This window comes from Crinia signifera, chromosome 5 (assembly GCF_055691185.1).
Source record: "Crinia signifera chromosome 5, ASM5569118v1, whole genome shotgun sequence".
NCBI classification, from domain to species: Eukaryota; Metazoa; Chordata; class Amphibia; order Anura; family Myobatrachidae; genus Crinia; species Crinia signifera.
Genome location: NC_139221.1, coordinates 243,194,908 through 243,211,233, shown reverse-complemented (window position 1 = coordinate 243,211,233; position 16,326 = coordinate 243,194,908). Strand labels below are relative to the sequence as shown.

The following is a 16,326-nucleotide window of genomic DNA, read 5'->3' as shown; positions in this document are numbered from 1 at the left end:
ACTCATTTTTAACACATTCAACACCAGAAAATTAAACCCCCATGCCGGCGACGGTGTAAATAAATAAATAAATGAAAATGTAAAAAATAAATAAAATGAAAATTAAATATATATTAATGTGCTTCAAGTACATGAATAAAAATAGCATGCGCCTTCACAGAAAAAAATTTCAGATTTTTTTACACCAAAAAACAAAACAAAAAACCCTTTATTTTAAAAGATCACTTTCCAGTTCACCTAAAAAAGATGTTGAATGCAAAACGGTGAATCATGGCGAAAATCAGGGAGAAAGCTGTTCTCCATCCTAGCATTGAATACACTCTCGGTGATTCCCATTGAGAACCCCATTAAAATACATCAGCGAATTGCAGCAAGCATGAAACGGAGAACTGTCCGGCTTTCCGCGAACAGTGAACATTGAATAGGGTGAATCAGATTTTCAGTGAAAAAGATTCACTGCAAGGAGTGAAAAAAGCCAGATTCGCCGAAAGAAACAACGGTGAATCGGGAGCATTGAATACTGGCCTATTACTCTTTTGAGTTGCATTTTAAATATGGGTAAAACATCAGAATCAAATGTTTTTCTGGGCACTCTAGTTCAAAGTTAAAAACATCTGACATTTCATGAATTCTGATGCTATTAAATTGGCCGGATTTGGAAAATGTGCAACTTTTGGGAAAAAAATCTGATTTTTCACAAACTTGGCTCCCATTAAATACCGGCCCTGGACTACTCTGCTTTTACAAGGATCAAGTGGCAGAACTACTACTGGTGACAAAAAATGCTGTTGCTATGGGACCCAAAAGAGAGTTGAGGTTCAGCAATGCCAGATCCCTCCCACTTATAGACATCTGGACCACATAAAATCCTTAAATTGGTAGCATTATTAAATATCTGTACATTGAGCATGATTCAGATTTGATTGTTAATCTAAGAAGAAAGCCACCACCCAGAAATAAAGAGTAACCTCCCCTTGCTATAATGTGAGATAATTGTGATGGGTCACTAATCGCTATCCACCTGCAAATCATGCTGCAATTCTTGGAACGTGAAAATGTGAGTAGGTCTGAGGCTACCACTTATCTGAGACTGAAACAGGTCATCATTGCTGATGCCAGAGACCCTCCTCAAATATGCCTGATCATGCCTGCATTTTTCTGCCCCCAAACACTGGCTTCCTGTCAATCAAACTGTGAATACAGAATGGGCAGGAATGTTTTGCCAGTTGTGGCTGCGCTTGAGCTTTGCTGCTGATGCGCACTCACAGTCATTCGATAATCTTCTGAAATGCAAAGTCGCTGATTAGTAATCAGCTCTGAATCAGATCCATTGCTGTGTAATTTGTGAGGTCCCAAAGCTATGCAATATTGAAACTACAATAGCAATTTTTTTTATTTACCACCAAGTATATATTATTATTATTATTATTATTATTATTAGTAGTAGTAGTAGTAGTAGTAGTAGTAGTAGTAGTAGTAGTAGTAGTAGTAGTAGTAGTATTAATAGTAGAAGTAGTAGTAGTATTGGTAGTAGTATTTAGATATTTTTATTATTTGTAGTAGTAGTAGAAGTAGTAGTAGTATTAATAGTAGAAGAAGTAGTAGTATTGGTGGTAGTAGTAGTATTTAGATATTAGTAGTACAGTAGTAGTAGTAGTAGTAGTAGAAGTAGTAGTAGTAGTAGTAGAAGTAGTATTAATATTAGAAGTAGTAGTAGTAGTAATGGTGGTAGTAGTAGTAGTCATTGGCGGATTCAGGCACGTGCCCCCTGTCATTTAATTATGTAGCTGAGGACCAGGGCTTTCCAACGAGCCCAGCCCCGTGTCTCTAGCCCCCCAGGAACCGGAGATATCGCCTGGCAAAGCTGTAACGTTTTTTCCCCATAGGATAATATGGGACCCGTCAATTCCGACCCCCACCCGGTTCCGATGGCTGCCAGTTCTCTCCCTGGCATCACATAAGCTTGTGGTGGATTTCATTCAATTCCAAATCGCTGGGCCTTCAATATGATACTAGGCGGGTCCATATCGGTCAATCAGTTCCAGAGATATTGCGTGTAAACCGATTTCTTTATTTTTTAAATGTAATTTCATGGCTGTTCTTGTTATTTGAGGGCAGATTACTCTGGAATAAAACGTTCCAGTTTCACTGGACCAAAATCATTCAAAGCCCACTCAAAAGTTCTTCAATATGATACTTGTCTCATGTAAATGGGTCAGTTGGTTCCGAAGATATAGCCGGTTAAATGAGATAACTGGTTAAAGGGTAGGAGGGATGGTTTTCTCTCCCCTTCACACCAGAAAATGCAGGGACTAGGCTGGTGTAAAAGGGGCCAGCCCGGGAATGTCCCTGCATGATCCTGGGAACATATTCCTGGGTAAATCCCTGCATTTTCTGGTGTGAAAGGGGTATTATTTCAAATAGCCGGGACCTGCAATGCTCTGAATACAGCCAGGCTCTGCCACTGTTAGTGGCTATCACTTCTGCCTGGCGGAGGCTGTCCCCTATTTACTGCGAGCATGTATTCCCCCTTGGCAATGAGCATGTAATCCCACATGGCAACAAGCATGGAACCTCTGGCAATGAGCATGGAACCCTTGGCAATGAGCATGTAGATAATCAGCACTTATGTAGCATAATTTTTAATAGGCATTATGGTGTTTGGCATAATACATAATGGACATAATGGCGTGTAACTTAATGTGTAATGGACATTATGCTTTAAATGTTTAATGCGCACTTTTGGTGGACAATGTCCCTGTTTATGAAGCGTATTGTGAATTTTGGCTTAATCTGTGTGGCATTATGTGAATTCTGGCTCAATCCGTGAGGCATTATGTGAATTTTGGCTCAATCCATGTGGCATTATGTGAATTTTGGCTCAATCCGTGTGGCATTATGTGAATTTTGGCTCAATCCGTGTGGCATTATGTGAATTTTGGCTCAATCCGTGTGGCATTATGTGAATTCTGGCTCAATCCGTGTGGCATTATGTGAATTTGACACAATCCATGTGGCATTATTTCAATTTTGGCTCAATCCACGTGGCATTATGTGAATTTTAGCTCAATCCATGTAGCATTATGTGAATTTGACACAATCCATGTTGCATTATGTGAATTTTGGCTCAATCCATCTGGCATTATGTAAATGTTGGCTCAATCCATATGTTATTATGTGAATTTTGGCTCAATCCGTGTGTTATTATGTGAATTTTGACACAATCCATGTGGCATTATTTAAATTTTGTCTCAATCCATTTGGCATAATGTGTAAGGGGCAAGTATAATGGGGTCTAGTATTTTGTTGCATAATGTGTAGAAGTTGTATATGGTTTGGTACACTACACTCAAGCACACGCCCTTGCCCTTTGTAGAGTGGCCACGCCCCCTTTTCTGGAGTGCGCCTTCGGCGCGAGCACAACTACATCCTTCACTTTTGTCGCCATGGTGGGCCTGCATACTTTAAATGCCAGGGCCTATTTTTAATCCCATTCCCACCCTCTCTCTGCTGCTCTCTTAGCATGTACACTGGCACCACTAACACCGCCCTCTCCCAACTAAACCCTCTTTTATCATGGTGCCCCCCCTGTCCTTTTATCCTGTATCCGCCCTTGGTAGTAGTAGTAGTATTTAGATATTATTATTATTAGTAGTAGTAGTATTAATAGTATAAGTAGTAGTAGTATTGGTAGTAGTAGTGATAGTATTTAAATATTATTATTATTATTAGTAGTAGTAGTAGTAGAAGTAGTATTAATAGTAGAAGTAGTAGTAGTAGTATTGGTAGTAGTAGTATTTAGATATTAGTAGTAGTAGTATTGCTAGTAGTAGTAGTATTTAGATATTATTATTATTATTATTATTATTAGTAGTAGTAGTAGTAGAAGTAGTGTTAATAGTAGAAGTAGTAGTAGTAGTAGTATTGGTAGTAGTAGTAGTAGTATTTAGATATTAGTAGTAGTAGTAGTAGTAGTAGAAGTAGTAGTAGTAGTATTAATAGTAGTAGAAGTAGTAGTATTGGTAGTAGTAGTAGTATTTAGATATTATTATTATTATTATTATTATTATTATTGTAAATAATAATAGTGCATTTTATTGGAAGGTGTAGAAAAGAATCTGCATTACTGTACATGGTTTGAGCATAACTAAATATAGAAGCATTATACCAATAACCAATAGGTAACTACAGCATGAAAGGCATATCTATAATGGGTGTAAGGTGTGCAGTGCACATGGGCACAGTTGAGATAAGGGAACTAAACAAAAAGACTGAGAAAGTACGTGTGCATATAATGTCTCAATATGTATTAAAGGGATTGCTGTGTCTTTTGCTTGCTAGCACTAATTGCAGGCTAGGTTGCACTTGGGTCACTTAGTGTGGCCGCACTAAGTGACCCAGGAGTCACTAGGAGTTGAAGTCACTTACTATCAGCTGTCTTCTCCAGTGGTGGCTTCATCACTAGTGATAATATTTGCTTCTCCACATTGGAGATTCATTAGAGAGCAGAAGTGAGAGTCCAAACTCCCCACACTAGTGATAGTCCAAATCCTTCACGTGTTTGTGCAGGCCTTGGGGATGAGTTTTCATTTTTCCTTTTCAGTAAGACCTTTCTTAGAAAACTTTGTGGTAGCTGCCTCCTGCTAATGCCATTTATCTATGACAGTGTACATTTAGTACATAGACATCGTATGGGGTCTATAAGGAATCCAGTGGAGTGGACCAGTCAACCAGCTCCTAATTGAAATTTTTCAAATACAGCCTGTAACATGATTGTTGATGTTAGTAGCTGATTGGTTGACACTTTTTCTTTCTCCATGTCATCTCTTTCCAAGGCTTAGTAAATAGACCCTTAAGTCATATACTGTATGTTAATTAAATTGTTTTATTGACTACAGGACTTGGATTTGGAATTGGAACATTGCAGGCTCTTCCTTCTCTGTATGATGCTCCAAATGGTAGGGGTACAATGATGCAATTAACTATGAATCACATACCCTTCAACATTTCATACCGTAAAATCATAACAAATGGGGAGGGGTGTGGAAATAGGTAAAGGGTGTGTGGCCATGGGTAAAAGGGGTGTGACCATGCACACTTTTCCTATCATTTACATAGAACGGTGGCATGTCAGGGCTGTGGTGAAAGGAGTCTGGCAGCAGTGGGGGATGATTGTGGTGGGGTGGAAGGGGAGGATGCATCTGAGGGCTACTGTTGCTGTCCCACTGCTACGGACACTTGCCAGAGCCCAGTGAGGTGGCATTACTTCCCCAGGCAGGAGGCTGAGGGGGGGGGGAGCCGAAACCGGTACAAAAGGGGATATTGGTTTTAGCCGGTACTGTAAACAGTACAGTTTGAGGGTATGGAGTCCTGTAATTGAGCTTCCAGACCACTCACTTCTCTGGGGCAGTTGGGGTACAGGAACATTCCAGGAAAGCAGGCACTTATGCCTTTATCGTATTTATCGTCAGAATTCTACTTACCACAAGCTTTGAAAGTGAATCATTTGCTTTAACAGAGACCATATTCAAACAAAATTTTATTAGTTTCAATATTTTTACGGTATGCCCTCATCAAAACATATGATAGCTGTAAAAGGAAATACCTTCCATTACTAACATTCTCTTTGAAGTGGCATCCTGCATGTTTGCTTACTTGTAATAATTAGAAGCTACTGTCAGATTACTTATATGTGGGCAGATTTAATAAGCCAGGCAAGCAGTTTGATTCATGCTTTCTGTAGAACTAAACATCGAAAAAGCACAGAGAAATGCACAGACAGTAAATCTGCCTATTACAGATCTGAGAAACACACACAGCACAGGCTTTTCTGGTTCACCAAATTCATGTATCAGGAAAATGAGAAGTGTTGGGAGCTAGGAAAATATTAATATAGGATTACTGTCACTTTGGTTCTGGGCCAGGAGTTTGCTTCCAGTGGTCAGTTAATATATCTGGTGAAAACGTATTCATTTGTACAGTTATGACAAAGCACTGAGTTTTAAAAGCTACATTCATAATCATTTTTACCAACCAGGCATAAATAGAGCAAGGTTGTAAGAAAATCCACATTTTATTTATCTTTTCAGCAAGTGACCTATCTTTTCCATTGCTTGCAGTAGTATTTCTTACAATGATGTAGCTTTCTCAGAGAATTTGTACATTACTAAGGCCAGATGTAGGTGATAGGGGTGAACCATCTGTATAATAACCTGTGGACAGAAAATATTGTACTATAACCCCAATAGTATATTCAAGCATCTAGATTGGATTTTTAGTTTTTTTACTGTTATTTTTTGTTATTACAACAAAGTAGCAAAATTGTCAAAGCTGCACATTGGAATTTTCTCCTGATTCTGCATTTGTCACACATTTATTCTTATGGTGTGTCCATCTTCTTCCAACTACAACATAAAAAAATAGCCATTTCTGCAACTTCCCCATTCTGTCACCTACAAACTTAGGGCCTTATTCTAGTTCACTATTTCTGACAAAATCCTTCTTAGATGGACAAAACCATGTGCACTGCAGGGGGGCAGATGTAAAATGTGCAGAGAGAATTAGATTTGGGTGAGTTATTTTGTTTCTGTGCAGGGAAAATACTGACTGCTTTATTTTTACAATATAGATCTCACTTTGAAGTAAAACCCCACCCAAATCTAATTCTCTCTGCACATCTGCCCCACCTGCAGTGCACATGGTTTTGTCCATCTAAGAAGGATTTTGTCAGAAAGAGTGAACTAGAATAACCCCCTAAGAGACTGAATCAGCAAAGCTCGATAAGCAGTGGTCATTCGCCCGCCTGCATTCCAGGGGCACGCCCAGCGTTTTAATGGGGACACCAATAAAATGTTGGCCATTCCCCTGGTCTGGCCTGATTCTGTTCCCCCCCCCCCCATATCAACTAAATGCAGACCCCTCACCATCGGAACAGGGCAGAATATGCCCCATTCCGATCACTATTGAATTAAGCCCTTAGTCTCTTTGTATAATTTATATCAATCCCATACTTGCCTACCATTCTAGTAGCTAAGAGAGGCTCCAAATGTATGGGGTTGTCCCCTGCAGTCCCTGAAGTGTAGGTGAATCTCCCTATCCTGCCAGCTTCCCAGTGAAGAAGGCTGGATTGTATCACCGGCAATCGGGGGTGCAACGGGGATATGGATGAGGCTAAATGGCTGGATTACATCCTTTAGCCCCAACCCCTCACCATGGATCTAAAAATCAAGGGTGTTGCCTATGTTGGGGGTGTGGCCTAATTAAGATACCATCCGGTCCCACTGTTTAGCAAAGCACTAGCACATTAGCAATGTGCCCATAATATGAGTGACTAAGCATGCAGGGCAACCTTGCCCTTGGCTGGGAGACACCCTGCAGCGAACTGGTGTAAAATGTAACAAAATTACAATTCATCCCGAATCAGCCACTAGTTAGTACACTTCTTATTGCTTTTTTGTGTCAGTAGCAACAAGCAAACTAGCACTACAGTCTAAAAACACAAACAAGCATACAGCATTTAGAAACTAATTTTTACTACAATAATGTGAAAAGCAGGGATATATGTATAATGGGTGAAATGTGCCCCTGAGTCCCAGACCACTCAGACCCTACATGCTATGCTGTACCTAGAGAGATCACTGGAGAAATGGCCCCTGCTTCATTTTTCCGGTGATCCACATTAGTGTCTGAGAACTCTAGAGTTCAGACCTTCTAATGCTCAGACTCTTAAAGTGCTACGGTTTATTATTTTAGCATCGTTTAAATATACTAATGGACAATTGGAGATTTCTCAAAATTTTCCTCCAAGACCTTAACTTCGCATTTTTTAGTGACCAGATCACATTTTTTAGAAATATAATATGAAATACTGTAAGTTTAATAAAAATAAAATTCTAAAAAGTAAAAAACAGAAGGAAGCCTGTATTAATAATGCTATTTTAATATGGTGTTAATAGAACTTTCCTCTGGTTCTCTTACTTACTCCCACCCACACAGCCTTCCCTGTCTGCTGGTAATGAAGGCTGATCAGCTGCTTGTGTGTTTGATATATTGACATCCACGTGTGTTTGATAGACCACAGGATAATCACTGTGCAAAACAAAAGTCAGAAAATATTTACCTATGCCCAGGGTCAGATGACTTTCTGCCCTCCAGGATCACATCCTGGCTGCAGGTAAGCGCATGTGAAGCATGAATGGGTTTAGTTGGTGGCGATACATGTTTGGCCACACGCTCATGGTATATATTTTTACAAAAAATTTGCATTAAGAGTACTTGCAAGAACATAGTTTTATCACAAGCTCAGCATATGTCCCTGCACACACTATTTTATAGATACTTGTAATGTATTCAAATGTTGAATTATGGTTTTTGGCAAATTTCTTATATCCCTTCCACATCTGAGATACAGACTGTGATAAATGTGCCCAGAAGTCTTTTGAAACAGTATAATTAATTTGTATAATTAAGTATAATTTGTGCGGTTACATCAACAAATTACTGAAAATGTTTATGGAATGTAACCTACCCCAAAAAATAGTCAACAGAGTTATGTTTGAAGCCTCAGTTCGAAGCCTTCATTATTCAGAATATTATTCCCCCTACCAGTTGTGTTCCACATTAATTTCTAAGCTTTAACCAAATGTCACCCACATGGCTGCCCCCCCCCCCCCCCATCCTGCATGCCGTATTTCCACCGAACTTTTTACTAAACCATATCTTGCTTAAATATCCATTTACAGCTTGCGTGCGGGGAGGAAATCATTTTATTTTATCATCTAATTATACATTTTATATGTTAGGAAATAATAATAATTTACAATTACAAAGCTAAATAATTGCATTGTTCGGCTGTCCCCTGCAAAGAAACCTCCCCCCTTTCCATCCTGGTGCCACAGGCTGTAGCCTAATCAACCTATTGGTTAACCAGGCACTGTACTTACAATATAGTTTTCTTTATGTTGGGTTTGTTTAAAATTATTTTTGCTTCGATGAGAAGAGCAATTGTTCCCTGTGTTCAATTGTTAGACTGTGCGATCTCTTATTAACAATTTGTACAAAAAAAAATCCTGGGAATTCTCTTAGACATCATTCAAATAAAACGCAGCTACTGTATTTTAGGGTATTTTATCTTTAGAGATTACTAGGCTGCCTTTGCTAACCTCTAGCTAAATACCTTGAGACAATAGTCAAGATAGAATTGCTAACCCGAAATTATTTATTGTTCAATGGGTCCTTTTACCTACACCGATGTGGATGCACTATGGAATCTTCCGTAGCGCCCACTTATGCTAATGTTTACATGTTCTATGAAGAAAGGGACATGTTATTTATATATAACATTCGTATGTATGCAAGATACATTGACGACATCTTTTTATTATGGACTGGAGGTCCTGATGCATTTGAAAAATTGATGCAGGAGATCAAAAGCCATAACTCCCCTATTAAGTTTACATGTACATGTGATTTCCATAAAGCACATTTTCTAGATGTAACAGTTAACCTGGTGGAGGGCAAATTTATCACTAGGGTATATTGTAAAAATACAGACAAGAATATGTTGCTTCGAGCAAACAGCCAGAAACCCCCTGCCCTTAAGAAAGGACTCCCATTATCTAAAATGATTTGGGTGGCCCGCATTACCAGTCAGGCAGACTGCATCCCTGATGAATTGGATAAGATGATTAATAAGGTCATTAATCGTGTTTACAATTCAGATCATCCTAGGCAGTGAAAGCAATCAGTATTAGCCATAAAGAGGTAGGATCTATTTAAGGCATCAGTTAGGATACTGCAAATATCATTCCTTTTGTCAGTGATTTTACTACTGTGAGTCCCATATTGGGAAAAGTGGTCAAAGCTCTTTGGCCTATTGTCAGCACTGACAAGGATATACCCACATTCTCCGGAGTTAAAGCCGTTCAGATGAGGTAGAAATCTGAGAGATGGGCTGGTTCATGCTGATGTTAGGGAGAGAGCTAAATTGCGCCCCAAGGTGCATTTTAAACCACTGGGATGCCATAAATGTGGCAAATGTACCACGTGTAAATACACAATTTCTTGCAGTTCCTTCCAATACCCCCATGTCAATAAGACTTATGACATCAGGCATGTTCTTACCTGCAACTAACTTTGTGGTCCTGATGTGTCCTTGCAGACTATTTTATGCGGGCCAGACCTCCTGCAAGTTTAAAGAGAGGATGGCCGCACATAGGTCTGCAGTTAGTATGACAATAAAAGACAAGGATATTGATCAGCCAGTCTCCAGGCATTTCAAGGAGGCTGGAAATGATCTATAGTGCCTAAAATATTTAATGATTGACCATATCTCACTGTCTATATCAGGTGGGGAAAGGTCCAAAGCCCTTCTGGAACAGGAGTCACAGTGGATCTTGAGGTTGGAGACCACCAAACTGGGTGGACTTGATCACCAGATAAACTGTAACTCATTTGAATTTAATTCTGTATATCTTGTCTTTTTGATGTGTTTTCTTTCCAACATTTAAATTTATGTCCTTTTTCTAGGTGTAATGTATGTTTATTTTTTTTCTTTTCTTTTCTTTTTTTCTAATTTAGTTTTGTATTATATATATTATTAATTGTTGTTACTGAGGTTATCTACTGTCTTATGGTCCTAGGGATAGCAGGCTTTCCCGTAAAGTTAACCATCCACCAGCCAGCTTGAATCCCAGATTGGCGATACCTGGCTGCACAGTCTGTGGAACACAGAGTGTATGCCTGTGGAACACATGCTGAGCGGTTCCCACAGCAACTATCATGCGGATACTGGAAGTGAGGCTTTGAGGACTTCCGGCGGGATGGAGATGGCGGCAGGATGTCGCTGGATGGAGGTAAGCCACAGGGGTATTTATGTAAGTGTTTGTTACAGTCTCTGTGTCACTGTATCTGGTTTGGAGGACAGGAGCAAGCTCCTGAACGCGCTAAGCCACAATACAGATTTATTATTTTGCATCACAAAGTCTCTGAGTGCCTTCTTACATTGGAATATATATATATATATATATATATATATATATATATACACACTCGGATATACGGTTGCACTGTTATCCTTGAAAACAAGAAGCACATACCCCAAAACGCCGGAAATAAATTTTGCACCATTTAAATCGTGGAGTGCCGCTGCTTGTTTGTATTGGATACTATATATATATATATATATATATATATATATATATATATATATATACATATATATAGGGTACGGTGGTCGGCCTGGCACTCCCTCAGCGTGGGAAGTAATACCCCGGTGCCCTCCGGAACAGATGGATAAAGATGAAAGGAGATGCAGACAGCGGCCCTCTGAGGATTTTCAAAAGGTGTATTTCAGCAAAACATACCAAAGTTTCAGGGTATCAAAGGGGTGAATGATACCCCGAAACGTTGGTATGTTTTGCTGAAATACACCTTTTGAAAATCCTCAGAGTGCCGCTGTCTGCGTCTCCTTTCATCTTCATATATATATATATATATATATATATATATATATATATATAACAGATGAACCGGCACTCATGGGGTAAACCAGGTGACTTCTCTACTCAAGTGCCTTCCTATGTAGGACCAAGGTCCTACTGATACGGATCAGCCGGCACCCGGAGACGATATGAACGTGATAAAGTTGTTGTGAGGCTGGAGAAAGGGGCACATACCCTGAAATGTTGGCAATACATTTTTTCATGTTTACTGCATTCATATCGTCTCCAATTGCCGCCTGTGTTCGGAAATTTTACAAGCAGAATGCAAACCATTTACTGTGGAAGACAAATGCAGACATAACCATTACATAAAGCAGCCTTGGCTGTGCCTCTGACATATGTATCCAATACTCACCCACTCATTAAAGCTTTTGTTTGTATTTAAATGTGTTAATCAGCTAACATTATTAAACATGCTATAAAATGTTAGCTTTTCATTGCCATTCTGTAAAAATACAAGAGTAAAGCACTGTCAGTAATGGCGGTATTTATTCTATTTATGTCAATAATTCTACAGTACAAATGACTAACAAATTATAAATTTAATTCAATTTGATGAAACAAGTACTTTTTTGCAATGATCGTATATTGAAGAGGTTCATTCATTACATCTAAGAGCTACGTTAAATATGGTTTAGTAAAAGAGAGATTATATCGGTTGAGAGATCAGCGGTGACAATATTGATAGGTGATATTAATCGGCTACTCTAAATATTTCTTTACTATATCGCAGGCATTACTCCTACCACTAATATAACTAAAAATAATAATAATAATAAAATAACTAGGTGCAATAATTTGTATTTCTATTTTGTACAGATTGTAAGCTTGTTTTACGAGGCCTACACATGGGGAAATGTGCTGTACATTCTGAGTGATGCTAGATTGCTCCTAACGCTCAGCAAGAACGCTCAGCACACACCAATGTGTGAGCGCTGTGTTCAGACCCCGCTGCTCACCCGCTCACCGGGGGGGGGGGGGGTGTTTGAAGCTGGCCGCCACCGAGTCCGGAGGAGGGGGGGGGGAGGGTGCCGACGAATCCGCTGCCAAGTCTGGGGGGGGGAGAGGGTGATGCGACCACCGCCGAGTCCGGGGGCCAGGGGTGGACGTGGATGCCACCGAGTCCGGCCTTGGTTGGGGGGGGTGTTTGGTATGGGCACCGCTCACCTTCCTCCAAGGGGGGGGAGCTACTCCATATGCTGCCCTTCAGTGGCCGACGCTCCCCAGGCAAATGCCTAAAACTGCCTAGTGGTGGTGCCGGCCCTGGTCAGGCCCAGTGTTCTCCGCTGAGAACTACAACTACAACAACTATATACATTAAATTGTATAAAACTGTTTAGATAGATAGATACAGTAGATAGATAGATAGATAGATAAATAGATAGATAGATAGATACAGTAGATAGATAGATAGATAGATAGATAGATAGACAGTTCTACTATTTAGCATTTCCTTGTTTTCTGAGTTGCTCAGCTTCCACTTCACTTCACTACATACAACCAGCACCTGCTTAACCTCTGTCACACAACTGGCACATTATCATTCTCTCTGAACAGCCAATGATTTCTCCCTCACCAAACAAACCTCTTTGATCCGGCACTTATTCTAATTACTGCTCTGTCTTTCTTCTCATTTTTCCCTCACAAAATATTTGAATGACTTGTCAAAGCCGCCATGCTGTCACCTGCTGTCACCTCCTAATTCTCACCCTATAATCGTACTTCACTCTACACAGAGATGGCTCTGATAAAGAAGTTGCATGACGTGATCGGACTATGGTAGGAGAAACTCAGCACTATCATTATTATCATCAGTTATTGATACAGACCCAGACATATATCTCTCTGTATACCCAAAGAGAGGCTGCATCAAAACGCAATCTAGAAAGAATAGTGAAATGGGTCCTGTTCATGTGAAAAACAATGTATACAATGTAATCTGTAATGCTGCATAAAGGCAGATGTAGAGGTTGGCTGTCCATGAGCTTAGATCAATTAATGTATACCACATAAATACAACTACAACATGAAGCCCAATAAAACCCGCCCTGATATTGTCACCGTCATTGTAGGGTTCATTAATTATACCACATAAAGTACTGTATGTAGTGGTATATTACAGTACTGATAGGACATTGATTGAGCAAACCTGCCCTCAATGTACGTTCATTGCAGTGACGTGCGGTGAGGTGAGAGACTGGTGAGGCTCTGTGGCCCCATTTTTGAAATGGGATTGAGTCCCACCGCCAAAGCCTGATACAGCAACTCCAGCGACAGTATCCCCACAATGCCCAATTGTGATAGCTTTGATGACTACCCCCTAAGTATGTAAGATACAGGGTATATATTATATAGAAGCAGTGATGATATGGACTGCATATATATTATAATATATATATATAATATATACACATTGTATTTTATATTCAGATGGTGTGATAGACCAAAGAAAATGCCCCCCCCCCCCTAATCTGTGAGTGATGGCTGCATGAAGGATTCACTAAAAACTTTCCAGATACTGCAGCTCCCTCTGGAACCCATTTCTTCTGCCCCAACACACAGACCTCAGATCATAGCATAGCTAGCCCCATCAATCATTATATACTTTATGGGTGAACGATCCTAGAAATGCTGCTGAGGTTGTAGAGAAAAGGGACGGGGTAGGGGCTGACCTTGTCCTGTTTAGGGGCTGACCTTGTCCTGTTCAGATGCAGGAGTATCACCACGGACAGACTGTGCTACTGACCAGTCTTAACGGAGCAGGACACAGCTGAAATACTTTGCTTGCTGGAGCCAAGGCTGGCTCACAGAAGAGGGGGAAAGCCAGTGCACGGAGAGAGGAGGAGCAGGCGGGTGAAGAGTGGATTTTATTAGCCGGGACTCGGGAGAGCTCTCCTACCTCTGAACAAGTGCACTGTGCTGCTGTCTCACTCCTGTCTGTCTGACGGTGACCCAGCGGTGACTTCACTGTTGTGGGAGGGATTGATTCAGAATACTGGACTCCGACTTCGGCACACCGAGGCAGCACATGGTACTTAGGAGCTGTAGTATGTATCAGAGGTGATCTTCTTAACCCGCCCCTGCCCGCAACCATGACAGCGGATACAGGCTGTCAGTGTGTGACAGCCTAATCCGCTGTCCTATCACATCTGTCACAGTGACAGGGGTGTGCCTTGTGTATGGGGTGAAGGCACATCCCTGTCACTGATGCAGATGTCTAGGTGCCGCTTCCCCATTGTTTTTCAATGGGCTTTGCAGCCTCTTCTTCTGCCCGTGATTAGCCCCGCCCCCCGCTGCTGATAGTTTGCAATTGTCAGCGGGAGGCACAGCTCCCGCAGCCTCCCACCCTCACAACAGTGTCCCACCTAATACTTTATTGAAAAAAAATACAAATAAGATATTTATTACACAGTGTATGTGTTATAAATATCTTTGTATTTTTGTTCCTCAATTATGACAGGTGATGCACTGCCTCCCCTGCCTCCCCTGACTGCACATCCCTGGTTCATAGGCCCTAAATATCATCAACAATGTCAGCCCTAGACATAGACAGCCCTAAATATCATCAACAATGTCCAAGATATTCGATTAGGTTTTATATTAACAATTATTATAATACATGATCAGGATATAAGAAAGTACTGTAACTGAGCCAAACCACATTATATCATACATAATATATAGTATAATTTGCTATTACATAACAATTTTGAAAGCATGTCTAACCTAATGTAGTATAGTACAAAACAAATAGTAAAACAAAGAGAATAATATAGGAAAATAGGCTTCACTGAGATTCTGTACTGGCATTTCCATATTTACTAAATTCAGGGAAGTTGCAGTTAAACTTTACAGTTCCCATTCGTAAGGTAGATGAGTCACTAGCAGGACAGGACAATTCAGCATTTTTGTTTAAGGTTATAAGAGTTCAGTGGATAGAGTTTACATGGATGGATTGCAGAAATGTAACTCCCTATGCCCTGACATATATCAATCTTTATCTGGTATAAGTGTAGACAGTATGAAGACATTGTCCTTAATCTGCTTGTGCAGTAAACAAGAGATCAGTCCGAGAAATGGGATGCAATCAGGATATCAACACTCACTGTTTGTATAGTGAGCATGTCAATCTGACAATGTATGCTTGATGTTATTTATAGCATTGAAACTGTGCGGTTGTTAAAGCCACTTACAGGCATGTTCAAATTTAGAAGAGTGTCAATCGTATTGTCGACCAAACTAAGGTCGTCAGTCAATAGGTCGACACCATTGGGTCGACAGGTGGGAAGGTCGACAGGTGACAAGGTCGACAAGGGACAAGTTCGACATGGGTTTAGGTCGACATAGTGTTATGTCAACATGGGTTATGTCGACAGGTTGGAAGGTCGACGTGGGTTTTTTTGTTTGTTTTTTTACCCGAATGTCGACACAGTCGACATGGGCACAGTTGGAAGTCAACCGCAGCCACTGGCGATGCTTTGGGCACACTATTTTAGGTACTTGTTTCCTAGCACGGCCACCACGATTTCTATCGGGTGGTCGTGTCGGAAAAAATCGTGTCGGTCGCGTCGGGTGCATACCAAAACCCACACGACGCGACCGACGCGATGTACCCGATTTCTCAATAGGCTTCAATGTTAAAATAATTTAACATTGAAGCCTATGGAGAAATCGGGTACATCGTGTCCATAGGCTTCAATGTTAAATTATTTTAACATTGAAGCCTATGGAGAAATCGGGTCCATCGTGTCCATAGGCTTCAATGTTAAATTTTTTTAACATTGAAACTGAGTCCATTTAAAGTAGTAAAAAATGGGAAAAGGCC

General features: G+C 40.4%; 1 protein-coding gene across 4 annotated transcripts in view; it reads right to left on the bottom strand.

Annotated features, from left to right (window-relative positions):
* The window catches only part of ZNF385D (zinc finger protein 385D), a 304,400-nt gene that overhangs the window by 87,088 nt on the left and 200,986 nt on the right, over positions 1–16,326 (bottom strand). The gene's annotated exons all lie outside the window — the stretch shown is intronic.